We start from the raw sequence: 13,320 nt of genomic DNA on the forward strand, positions 1-13,320 counted from the left end.
GCGTCTCACAAAGACATGGCGGTTGGAACCAAAAATCTCAAATTTGGACTCATCAGACTAAAGGACAGATTTCCACCGGTCTAATGTCCATTGCTCGTGTTTCTTGGCCCAAGCAAGTGTCCACTTATTGGTGTCCTTTTAGTAGTGGTTTCTTAGCAGTAATTCAACCATGAAGGCCTGATTCACGCAGTCTCCTCTGAACAGTTGATGTTGAGATGTCTGTTACTTTAACTCTGTGAAGCATTTCTTTGGGCTGCAATCTGAGGTGCAGTTAACACTAATGAACTTATCCTCTTCAGCAGAGGTAACTCTGGGTCTTCCTTTCCTATGGCGGTCTTCATGAGAGCCAGATTCATCGTAGCGCTTGATGGTTTTTGCGACTGCACTTGAAGAAACGTTCAAAGTTCTTGAAATTTTCCGTATTGACTGACCTTCATGTCTTAAAGTAATGATGGACTGTCATTTCTCTTTACTTATTTGAGCTGTTCTTGCCATAATATGGACTTGGTCTTTTACCAAATAGGGCTATCTTCTGTATACCACCCCTACCTTGTCACAACACAACTGATTGGCTCAAACGCATTAAGAAGGAAATAAATTCCACAAATTAACTTTTAAGAAGGCACACCTGTTAATTGAAATGCATTCCAGGTGACTCCCTCGTGAAGCTGGTTGAGAGAATGCCAAGAGTGTGCAAAGCTGTCATCAAGACAAAGGGTGGCTACTTTGAAGAATCTGAAATATAACATATATTTTGATTTGTTTAACACTTTTTTGTTTGCTACATGATTCCATATGTGTTATTTCATAGTTTGGATGTCTTCACTATTATTCTACAATGTCGAAAATAGTAAAACATAAATAAAAACACTTGAATGAGTAGGTGTGTCCAATCTTTTGACTGGTACTGTATATATATACATATATATATATATATACATATATATATATATATATATATATATATATATATATATATATATATATATATATATATATATATATATATATATATATATATATTGTATGTATGTATGTTGTGTGTGTGTGTGTGTGTGTGCAACATGTAAAGTGTTGGTTTCATGAGGTGAAATAAAAGATCCCAGACATTTTCCATATGCACAAAAAGCTTATTTCTCTCAAATTCTGTGCACAAATTTGTTTACATCCCTGTTAGTGAGCATTTCTCCTTTGCCAAGATAATCCATCCACCTGACGTGCGGCATATCAAGAAGCTGATTAAAAAGCATGATCATTAAACAGGTGCACCTCGGGCTGGGGACAATCAGGCCACTAAAATGTGCAGTTTTGTCACAAAACACAAAGCCACAGATCTTTCAAGTTTTGAGGGAGTGTGCAATTGGCATGCTGACTGCAGGAATGTCCACCAGAGCTGTTGCCAGAGAATGTTCATTTTATTGCACAATTGCATTTTATCGATGGCAATTTTAATGCACAGAGATACCGTGACCAGATCCTGAGGCCCATTGTCGTGCCATTCATCCGCCGCCATCACCTCATCTTTCAGCATGATGATGCACAGCCCAATGTCGCAAGGATCTGTACACAATTCCTGGAAGCTGAAAGTGTCCCAGTTCTTCCATGGCCTGCATACTCACCAGACATGTCACCCATTGAGCAGGTTTGGGATGCTCTGGATCGACATGTACGACAGCGTGTTCCAGTTTTTGCCAATATCCAGCAACTTCACACAGCCATTTAATAGGAGTGGGACAACATTCCACAGGCTAAAATCAACAGCCTGATCAACTCTATGCAAAGAAGATGTGTCGCGCTGCATGAGGCAAATGGTGGTCACACCAAATACTGACTGGTTTCTGATCTACGCCCCTACTTTTCTTTTTTTAAGGTATAATTGAAATTGTTGCATGTTGCATTTTTATATTTTTGTTGTGTGTGTGTGTATTCCATTATTCTTACTGTAAACTATTTGTGTGTTGACAGTTGTAGGGCAGGGCCTATGATGATTCCAAGATGGCGTAGCAGTGCGGTTGTGTATTCTGTAGTGTGCTCGTGTAAATAGCCAGTTTTTTTGTCTTTTTCATATATATTTCTCAATCTCACTTTTCATCCTTCAATTAAATATACTTTCCTGCAACCCACCTCACCCAATGTGGAACGGATTCTATTATTTCTTATACCTTTTTATTTAGAACCGGCTGAAACTATTCCAGCTAGCCAGCTAACTAGCTACTTGCTATTAGCCACCGTTAGCGGTTTTCACCATTGTCTGTGGCCTGCACTACCTACCAGCCAGCTCTAGCCTGGACAATTATCGGCCAGTCTGCACAGCGCGCTATCGACCCAGAACATATCGGATTTTCTGCCGGAATCACTGAATCACTGGACCTTTAACACCGGATCATCGCAACTAGCTAGCTGCAACCGAATGGATGTTGTTGTTGGCTAATCACCACTGTCCCGAAGCTAGCACCAGTTAGCCTTGAGCTAGCCTCGAGCCAGGCCAATCTCCCGGCTATCTACCTCTCTGTCAACCGAACAGGACCTCCTAGTGTCAACACGGAGCCCCGCCAATCCATCACGACTGGTCTGCCGACGTAATCGCCTGATGTGGTTTCAACAGGCTTCCCGTTGCGACGACCACGAAGATCCACCTGCTAGCACCGGCCTGCTAGCACACTCAATCAACAGCCGTGCCTCCTGCTCGCCTGTGCCGTAGCAGCCATCGAACTTGCTCCCGGACTCACCTATTGCTGTTCACTGGACCTTATGATCACTCAGCTACACAGCTGATGCCTACTGGACTGTTCCTTTACACGGTACCCCATACTGTTTATCTGTTTAGCCTCAGCCCAAACTTTCGTCGCCATTACCAGTTGTTGTCTTAGCTCTCTCGAAAAACACCTGTGATTGCTTTATGCCTCTCTCCCATGTCAATATGCCTTGCCTATTGCTGTTGGTTCTTATTATACAATTTCACTGTAGAGCCCCCAGTCCCGCTCAACCTGCCTCAGATAGCTCCTTTGTCCCACCCCCCACACACGCGGAGACCGGCTCAATCGGTGCCTCCAGTGATGCTATCTCTTTCATTGTTACCCAACGCTTAGGTTTACCTCCACTGTACTCATATCCTTCCATATCCTTGTCTGTACATAATGCCCTGAATCTATTCTACAACGCCTGGAAATCTGCCCCTTTTTTTCTCTGTACCCAACGCACTAGAAAACCAGTTCTTAAAGCCTTTAGCCATATCCTTATTCTACTCCTCCTCTGTTCCTCTGGTGATGTAGAGGTTAACCCAGGCCCTGTAGCCCCCAGTACCACTGATAGACTACATCCAATTTTCTGAGTAGAGTGTTGGAGGCTATTTTGTAAATGACATCGCCGAAGTCAAGGATCGGTAGTATAGTCAGTTTTACAAGGGCATGTTTGGCAGCATGAGTGAAGGAGGCTTTGTTGCGAAATAGGAAGCCAATTCTAGATTTAACTTTGGATTGGAGATGCTTCATGTGAGTCTGGAAGGAGAGTTTACGGTCTAACCAGACACCTAGGTATTTGTAGTTGTCCACATATTCTAAGTCAGACCCGCCGAGAGTAGTGATTCTGGTCGGGCGGGTGCAAGCAGCGTTCGATTGAAAAGCCTGCATTTAGTTTTACTAGCATTTAATAGCAGTTGGAGACTACGGAAGGAGGGTTGTATGGCATTGAAGCTCGTTTGAAGGTTTGTTAACACAGTGTCCAATGAAGGGCCAGATGTATACAAAATGGTGTCGTCTGCGTAGAGGTGGGTCTGAGAGTCACCAGCAACAAGAGCGACATCATTGATACACACAGAGAATAGAGTCGGCCCGAGAATTGAGCCCTGTGGCACCTCCATAGAGAATGCCACAGGTCCAGACAACAGGCCCTCCGATTTGACACATTGAACTCTAACTGAGAAGTAGTTGGTGAACCAGGCGAGGCAGTCATTTGTGAAACCAAGGCTATTTAGTCTGCCAATAAGAATGCGGTGATTGACAGAGTCGAAAGCCTTGGCCAGGTCGATGAAGATGGCTGCACAGTACTGTCTTTTATCGATTGCGGTTATAAATATCGTTTAGGACCTTGAGCGTGGCTGAGGTGCACCCATGACCAGCTTGGAAACCAGATTGCATAGCGGAGAAGGTACGGTGGGATTCGAAATGGTCGGTGATCTGTTAACTTGGCTTTCAAATACTTTCGAAAGGCAGGGCAGGATGGATATAGGTCTATAACAGTTTGGATCTAGAGTGTCACCCCCTTTGCAGAGGGGGATGACTGCGGCAGCTTTCCAATCTCTGGGGGTATCAGATGATACGAAAGAGAGGTTGAACAAGCTAGTAACAGGGGTTGCTACCATTTCGGCGGCTAATTTTAGAAAGAAAGGGTCCAGATTGTCTAGCCCAGCTGATTTGTAGGGGTCCAGATTTTGCAGCTCTTTCAAAACATCAGCTATCTGAATTTGGGTGAAGGAGAAGCGGGGGGGGCATGGGCAAGTTGCAGCGGAGGGAGCAGAGCTGGTAGCCGGGGTAGGGGTAGCCAGGTGGAAAGCATGGCCAGCCGTAGCAAAATGCTTGTTGAAATATTCGATTATCGTAGATGTATCGGTGGTGACAGTGTTTCCTAGCCTCAGTGCAGTGGGCAGCTTTTTGGAGTTAGCGCTACAGGATGCAAATTTCTGTTTGAAAAAGCTAGCCTTTGCTTTCCTAACTGATTGTGTATATTTGTTCCTGACTTCCCTGAAAAGTTGCATATCGCGGGGGCTGTTCGATGCAGTACGCCACAGGATGTTTTTGTGCTGGTCAAGGGCAGTCAAGTCTGGGGTGAACCAGGGGCTATATCTGTTCTTAGTTCGGAATTTACTAAGACATTTATTGAATGGGGCATGCTTATTTAAGATGGAGAGGAAAGCCCTTTTAAAGAACAACCAGGCATCCTCTACTGACGGAATGAGGTCAATATCCATCCAGGATACCCGGGCCAGGTCAATTAGAAAGGCCTGCTCGCTGAAGTGTTTTAGGGAGTGTTTGACAGTGATGAGGGTTGGTCATTTGACTGCGGACCCATTACGGATGCAGGCAATGAGGCAGTGATCGCTGAGATCCTGGTTGAAGACAGCGGAGGTGTATTCAGAGGGTAAATTAGTCAGGATGATATCTTTGAGGGTGCCCATATTTACAGATTTAGGGTTGTACCTGGTAGGTTCCTTGATAATTTGTGTGAGATTGAGGGCATCTAGTTTAGATTGTAGGATGGCCAGGGTGTTAAGCATATCCCAGTTTAGGTCACCACCAAGCAGTACGAACTCTGAGGATAGATGGAGGGCAATCAATTCACATATGGTGTCCAGGGCACAGCTGGGGGCTGAGGGGGGGCTGTAGCAAGTGGCAACAGTGAGAGACTTATTTCTGGAAAGGTGGATTTTTAGAAGTAGAAGCTCAAACTGTTTGGGCACAGACCTGGATAGTATGATAGAGCTCTGCAGACTAGCTCTACAGTAGATTGCAACTCCGCCCCCTTTGGCAGTTCTATCTAGACAGAAAATGTTGTAGTTGGGGATGGAAATTTCAGAGTTTTTGGTGGCCTTCCTAAGCCAGGATTCAAACATTGCTAGAACATCAGGGTTGGTGGCGTGTGCTAATGCAGTGAATAACTCAAACTTAGGGAGGAGGCTTTGATGTTAACATGCCAGAAACCAAGGCTTTTACGGTTACAGAAGTCAACAAATGATAGCGCCTGGGGAGTAGGAGTGGTACTGGGGGCTACAGGGCCTGGGTTAACCTCTACATCACCAGAGGAACAGAGGAGGAGTAGAATAAGGATATGGCTAAAGGCTTTAAGAACTGGTTTTCTAGTGCGTTGGGTACAGAGAAAAAAAGGGGCAGATTTCCAGGCGTTGTAGAATAGATTCAGGGCATTATGTACAGACAAGGATATGGAAGGATATGAGTACAGTGGAGGTAAACCTAAGCGTTGGGTAACAATGAAAGAGATAGCATCACTGGAGGCACCGATTGAGCCGGTCTCCGCGTGTGTGGGGGGTGGGACAAAGGAGCTATCTGAGGCAGGTTGAGCGGGACTGGGGGCTCTACAGTGAAATTGTATAATAAGAACCAACAGCAATAGGCAAGGCATATTGACATGGGAGAGAGGCATAAAGCAATCACAGGTGTTTTTCGAGAGAGCTAAGACAACAACTGGTAATGGCGACGAAAGTTTGGGCTGAGGCTAAACAGATAAACAGTATGGGGTACCGTGTAAAGGAACAGTCCAGTAGGCATCAGCTGTGTAGCTGAGTGATCATAAGGTCCAGTGAACAGCAATAGGTGAGTCCGGGAGCAAGTTCGATGGCTGCTACGGCACAGGCGAGCAGGAGGCACGGCTGTTGATTGAGTGTGCTAGCAGGCCGGTGCTAGCAGGTGGATCTTCGTGGTCGCCGCAACGGGAAGCCTGTTGAAACCACATCAGGCGATTACGCCGCAGACCAGTCGTGATGGATTGGCGGGGCTCCGTGTTGACACTAGGAGGTCCTGTTCGGTTGACAGAGAGGTAGATAGCCGGGAGATTGGCCTGGCTCGAGGCTAGCTCAAGGCTAACTGGTGCTAGCTTCGGGACAGTGGTGATTAGCCAACAACAACATCCATTCGGTTGCAGCTAGCTAGTTGCGATGACCCGGTGTTAAAGGTCCAGTGATTCAGTGATTCCGGCAGAAAATCCGATATGTTCTGGGTCGATAGCGCGCTGTGCAGACTGGCCGATAATTGTCCAGGCTAGAGCTGGCTGGTAGGTAGTGCAGGCCACGGACAATGGTGAAAACCGCTAACGGTGGCTAATAGCAAGTAGCTAGTTAGCTGGCTAGCTGGAATAGTTTCAGCCGGTTCTAAATAAAAAGGTATAAGAAATAATAGAATCCGTTCCACATTGGGTGAGGTGGGTTGCAGGAAAGTATATTTAGTTGAAGGATGAAAAGTGAGATTGAGAAATATATATGAAAAAGACAAAAAAACTGGCTATTTACACGAGCACACTACAGAATACACAACCGCACTGCTACGCCATCTTGGAATCATCATAGGCCCTGCCCTACAACTGTCAACACACAAATAGTTTACAGTAAGAATAATGGAATACACACACACACAACAAAAATATAAAAATGCAACATGCAACAATTTCAATTATACCTTAAAAAAAGAAAAGTAGGGGCGTAGATCAGAAACCAGTCAGTATTTGGTGTGACCACCATTTGCCTCATGCAGCGCGACACATCTTCTTTGCATAGAGTTGATCAGGCTGTTGATTTTGGCCTGTGGAATGTTGTCCCACTCCTATTAAATGGCTGTGTGAAGTTGCTGGATATTGGCAAAAACTGGAACACGCTGTCGTACATGTCGATCCAGAGCATCCCAAACCTGCTCAATGGGTGACATGTCTGGTGAGTATGCAGGCCATGGAAGAACTGGGACACTTTCAGCTTCCAGGAATTGTGTACAGATCCTTGCGACATTGGGCTGTGCATCATCATGCTGAAAGATGAGGTGATGGCGGCGGATGAATGGCACGACAATGGGCCTCAGGATCTGGTCACGGTATCTCTGTGCATTAAAATTGCCATCGATAAAATGCAATTGTGCAATAAAATGAACATTCTCTGGCAACAGCTCTGGTGGACATTCCTGCAGTCAGCATGCCAATTGCACACTCCCTCAAAACTTGAAAGATCTGTGGCTTTGTGTTTTGTGACAAAACTGCACATTTTAGTGGCCTGTTATTGTCCCCAGCCCGAGGTGCACCTGTTTAATGATCATGCTTTTTAATCAGCTTCTTGATATGCCGCACGTCTGGTGGATGGATTATCTTGGCAAAGGAGAAATGCTCACTAACAGGGATGTAAACAAATTTGTGCACAGAATTTGAGAGAAATAAGCTTTTTGTGCATATGGAAAATGTCTGGGATCTTTTATTTCACCTCATGAAACCAACACTTTACATGTTGCACACACACACACACACACACACACACACACACACACATACATATACATATATATACATACATATATATACATACATATATATATATATATATATATACATACACACATACATATATATATACACATATGTATATATATACAGTACCAGTCAAAAGATTGGACACACCTACTCATTCAAGTGTTTTTATTTATGTTTTACTATTTTCGACATTGTAGAATAATAGTGAAGACATCCAAACTATGAAATAACACATATGGAATCATGTAGTAAACAAAAAAGTGTTAAACAAATCAAAATATATGTTATATTTCAGATTCTTCAAAGTAGCCACCCTTTGTCTTGATGACAGCTTTGCACACTCTTGGCATTCTCTCAACCAGCTTCACGAGGTAGTCACCTGGAATGCATTTCAATTAACAGGTGTGCCTTCTTAAAAGTTAATTTGTGGAATTTATTTCCTTCTTAATGCGTTTGAGCCAATCAGTTGTGTTGTGACAAGGTAGGGGTGGTATACAGAAGATAGCCCTATTTGGTAAAAGACCAAGTCCATATTATGGCAAGAACAGCTCAAATAAGTAAAGAGAAATGACAGTCCATCATTACTTTAAGACATGAAGGTCAGTCAATCCGGAAAATTTCAAGAACTTTGAACGTTTCTTCAAGTGCAGTCGCAAAAACCATCAAGCGCTACGATGAATCTGGCTCTCATGAAGACCGCCATAGGAAAGGAAGACCCAGAGTTACCTCTGCTGAAGAGGATAAGTTCATTAGTGTTAACTGCACCTCAGATTGCAGCCCAAATAAATGCTTCACAGAGTTAAAGTAACAGACATCTCAACATCAACTGTTCAGAGGAGACTGCGTGAATCAGGCCTTCATGGTTGAATTACTGCTAAGAAACCACTACTAAAAGGACACCAATAAGTGGACACTTGCTTGGGCCAAGAAACACGAGCAATGGACATTAGACCGGTGGAAATCTGTCCTTTAGTCTGATGAGTCCAAATTTGAGATTTTTGGTTCCAACCGCCATGTCTTTGTGAGACGCAGAGTAGGTGAACGGATGATCTCTGCATGTGTGGTTCTCACCGTGAAGTATGGAGGAGGAGGTGTGATGGTGTGGGGGTGCTTTACTGGTGACACTGTCAGTGATTTATTTAGAATTCAAGGCACACAACCAGCATCACTACCACAGCATTCTGGAGCGATACGCCATCCCATCTGGTTTGGGCTTAGTGGGACAATCATTTGTTTTTCAACAGGACAATGACCCAACACACCTCCAGGTTGTGTAAGGGCTGACCAAGAAGGAGAGTGATGGAGTGCTGCATCAGATCACCTGGCCTCCACAATCACCCAACCTCAACCCAATTGAGATGGTTTGGGATGAGTTGGACCGCAGAGTGAAGGAAAAGCAGCCAACAAGTGCTCAGCATATGTGGGAACTCCTTCAAGACTGTTGGAAAAGCATTCCAGGTGAAGCTGGTTGAGAGAATGCCAAGAGAATATACAGTGGGGGAAAAAAGTATTTAGTCAGCCACCAATTGTGCAAGTTCTCCCACTTAAAAAGATGAGAGAGGCCTGTAATTTTCATCATAGGTACACGTCAACTATGACAGACAAAATGAGAAAAAAAATTCCCGAAAATCACATTGTAGGATTTGTAATGAATGTATTTGCAAATTATGGTGGAAAATAAGTATTTGGTCAATAACAAAAGTTTCTCAATACTTTGTTATATACCCTTTGTTGGCAATGACACAGGTCAAATGTTTTCTGTAAGTCTTCACAAGGTTTTCACACACTGTTGCTGGTATTTTGGCCCATTCCTCCATGCAGATCTCCTCTAGAGCAGTGATGTTTTGGGGCTGTCGCTGGGCAACACGGACTTTCAACTCCCTCCAAAGATTTTCTATGGGGTTGAGATCTGGAGACTGGCTAGGCCACTCCAGGACCTTGAAATGCTTCTTACGAAGCCACTCCTTTGTTGCCCGGGCGGTGTGTTTGGGATCATTGTCATGCTGAAAGACCCAGTCACGTTTCATCTTCAATGCCCTTGCTGATGGAAGGAGGTTTTCACTCAAAATCTCACGATACATGGCCCCATTCATTCTTTCCTTTACACGGATCAGTCGTCCTGGTCCCTTTGCAGAAAAACAGCCCCAAAGCATGATGTTTCCACCCCCATGCTTCACAGTAGGTATGGTGTTCTTTGGATGCAACTCAGCATTCTTTGTCCTCCAAACACGACGAGTTGAGTTTTTACCAAAAAGTTATATTTTGGTTTCATCTGACCATATGACATTCTCCCAATCCTCTTCTGGATCATCCAAATGCACTCTAGCAAACTTCAGACGGGCCTGGACATGTACTGGCTTAAGCAGGGGGACACGTCTGGCACTACAGGATTTGAGTCCCTGGCGGCGTAGTGTGTTACTGATGGTAGGCTTTGTTACTTTGGTCCCAGCTCTCTGCAGGTCATTCACTAGGTCCCCCCGTGTGGTTCTGGGATTTTTGCTCACTGTTCTTGTGATCATTTTGACCCCACGGGGTGAGATCTTGTGTGGAGCCCCAGATCGAGGGAGATTATCAGTGGTCTTGTATGTCTTCCATTTCCCTAATAATTGCTCCCACAGTTGATTTCTTCAAACCAAGCTGCTTACCTATTGCAGATTCAGTCTTCCCAGCCTGGTGCAGGTCTACAATTTTGTTTCTGGTGTCCTTTGACAGCTCTTTGGTCTTGGCCATAGTGGAGTTTGGAGTGTGACTGTTTGAGGTTGTGGACAGGTGTCTTTTATACTGATAACAAGTTCAAACAGGTGCCATTAATACAGGTAACGAGTGGAGGACAGAGGAGCCTCTTAAAGAAGAAGTTACAGGTCTGTGAGAGCCAGAAATCTTGCTTGTTTGTAGGTGACCAAATACTTATTTTCCACCATAATTTGCAAATAAATTCATAAAAAATCCTACAATGTGATTTTCAGGAAAAAAAAATCTCAATTTGTCTGTCATAGTTGACGTGTACCTATGATGAAAATTACAGGTCTCTCTCATCTTTTTAAGTGGGAGAACTTGCACAATTGGTGGCTGACTAAATACTTTTTTTCCCCATATTGCCATTGATCTTCCTTGAGATGTTTCTACAAACTTGATTGGAGTCAACCTATGGTAAATTCAATTGATTGTAAATGATTTGGAAAGGCACACACCTGTCTATATAAAAGGTCCCAAAGTTGACAGTGCATGTCAGAGCAAAAACCAAGCAATGAGGTCGAAGGAATTGTCCATATAGAGCTCAGTCTGCTGTCCCCACTTGCTTCAAGACATCCACCATTGTTCCTGTACCCAAGTAAGCATAGGTAACTGAACTAAATGACTATCGCCCCGTAGCATTCACTTCTGCCATCATGAAGTGCTTTGAGAGGCTAGTTAAGGATCATGTCACCTCTATCTTACCTCACACCCTAAACCCACTTCAATTTGAATACCGCCCCAATAGATCCACAGACGATGCAATCGCCATCGCACTGCACACTGCCCTATCCCATCTGGACAAGAGGAATACCTATGTAAGAACGCTGTTCATTGACTATAGCTCAGCCTTCAACACCATAGTACCCTCATCATTAAGCTTGGGGCCCTGGGTCTGAATCCCGCCCTGTGCAACTGGGTCCTGGACTTTCTGACGGGCCGCCCCCAGGTGGTGAAGGTAGGAAACACCTCCACTTCGCTGATCCTCAACACTGGGGCCCCACAAGGGTGCGTGCTCAGCCCCCTCCTGTACTCCCTTTTCACCCATGACTGCTTGGCCACGCACGCCTCCAACTCAATCATCAAGTTTGCAGACGACACAACAGTAGTAGGCCTGATTCCCAACAATGACCAGACAGCATACAGGGAGGAGGTGAGGGCCCTGGCGGAGTGGTGCCAGGAAAATAACTTCTCCCTCAATGTCAACAAAATGAAGGAGATGATCGTGGACTAAAGGAAACAGCAGAGGGAGCACGTCTCTATCCACATCAACGGGACCGCAGTGGAGAAGGTAAGGTGGAAAGCTTACACATCACTGACAATCTGAAATGGTCCACCCACACAGACAGTGTGGTGAAGGCGGCGCAACAGCACCACTTCAACCACAGGAGGCTGAAAAAATGTGGCTTGGCCCCTAAGACCCTCAAACTTTTACAGATGCACAATTGAGAGCATCCTGTTGGTCTGTATCACCACCTGGTACACCAACTGCACTGCCTGCAACTGCAGGACTCTCTAGAGGGTGGTGCGGTCTTCCCAACGCGTCACCTAGGACATACTGCCTGCCCTCCAGGACACCTACAGCACCCGATGTCACAGGAAGGCCAAAAAGATCATCCAGGACATCAACCACCTGAGCCATGGCCTGTTCACCCCGCTACCATCCAGAAGGTGAGGTCAGTACAGGTGCATCAAAGCTGGGACCGAGAGACTGAAAAACAGCTTCTTGTCACGCCTGCTCCCGCTCCCCCTCCCCCTCCCTGGCGCTCGAGGGCGCCAGGCTGCCCATCATTACGCACACCTGTCACCATCGTTACACGCATCAGCGCTCATTGGACTCACCTGGACTCCTTCCCTTTGTTAATTACCTCCCCTATTTCTGTTCCTCTGTTTGATCCCCGTGTCAGCATTGACGTTGTTACGTTTCCCCTGTCCAGACGCTGTCTGTGTTTTGTTCCATGTCTTTGTTTATATTAAATGTTTACTCCCTGTACCTTCTTCTCGTCTCCCAGCATCTGTTCTCACACTTCTATCTCAAGGCCATCAGACTGTTAAATAGCCATCACTAGCCGGCTACCATCACGTTACTCAACCCTGCACCTTAGAGGCTGCTGCCCCATATACATAGACATGGAATCACTGGTCACTTTAATAATGGAACACTAGTCACTTTAATAATGTTTACATACTGATTTACTCATTTCATATGTATATACTGTACTATACTATTCTACTGTATTTTAGTCAATGCCACTCCGACATTGCTCGTCCTAATAATTATATATTTCTTAATTCCATTCTTTTACTTTCAGATGTGTGTATTGTTGTGAATTGTTAAATACTACTGCACTGTTGGAGCTAGGAACAAAAGCATTTAATTGTCTTGGCTGTATGCTTAGGGTCGTTGTCCTCTTGAAAGGTGAACATTCGCCCCAGTCTGAGGTCCTGAGCGCTCTGGAGCAGGTTTTCGTCAAGGATCTCTCTGTAGTTTGCTCTGTTCATATTTGCCTCATTCCTGACTAGTCTCCCAGTCCCTGCCGCTGAAAAACATCCCCACAGCATGATGCTGCC

The 13,320-nt window shown here is 44.9% G+C and overlaps 1 protein-coding gene across 2 annotated transcripts in view; it reads right to left on the reverse strand.

Annotated features, from left to right (window-relative positions):
• Nucleotides 1-13,320, reverse strand: part of LOC121579924 (E3 ubiquitin-protein ligase RNF128) — a 53,084-nt gene that overhangs the window by 19,471 nt on the left and 20,293 nt on the right. The gene's annotated exons all lie outside the window — the stretch shown is intronic.

Source organism: Coregonus clupeaformis, chromosome 13 (assembly GCF_020615455.1).
Source record: "Coregonus clupeaformis isolate EN_2021a chromosome 13, ASM2061545v1, whole genome shotgun sequence".
NCBI classification, from domain to species: domain Eukaryota; kingdom Metazoa; phylum Chordata; class Actinopteri; order Salmoniformes; family Salmonidae; genus Coregonus; species Coregonus clupeaformis.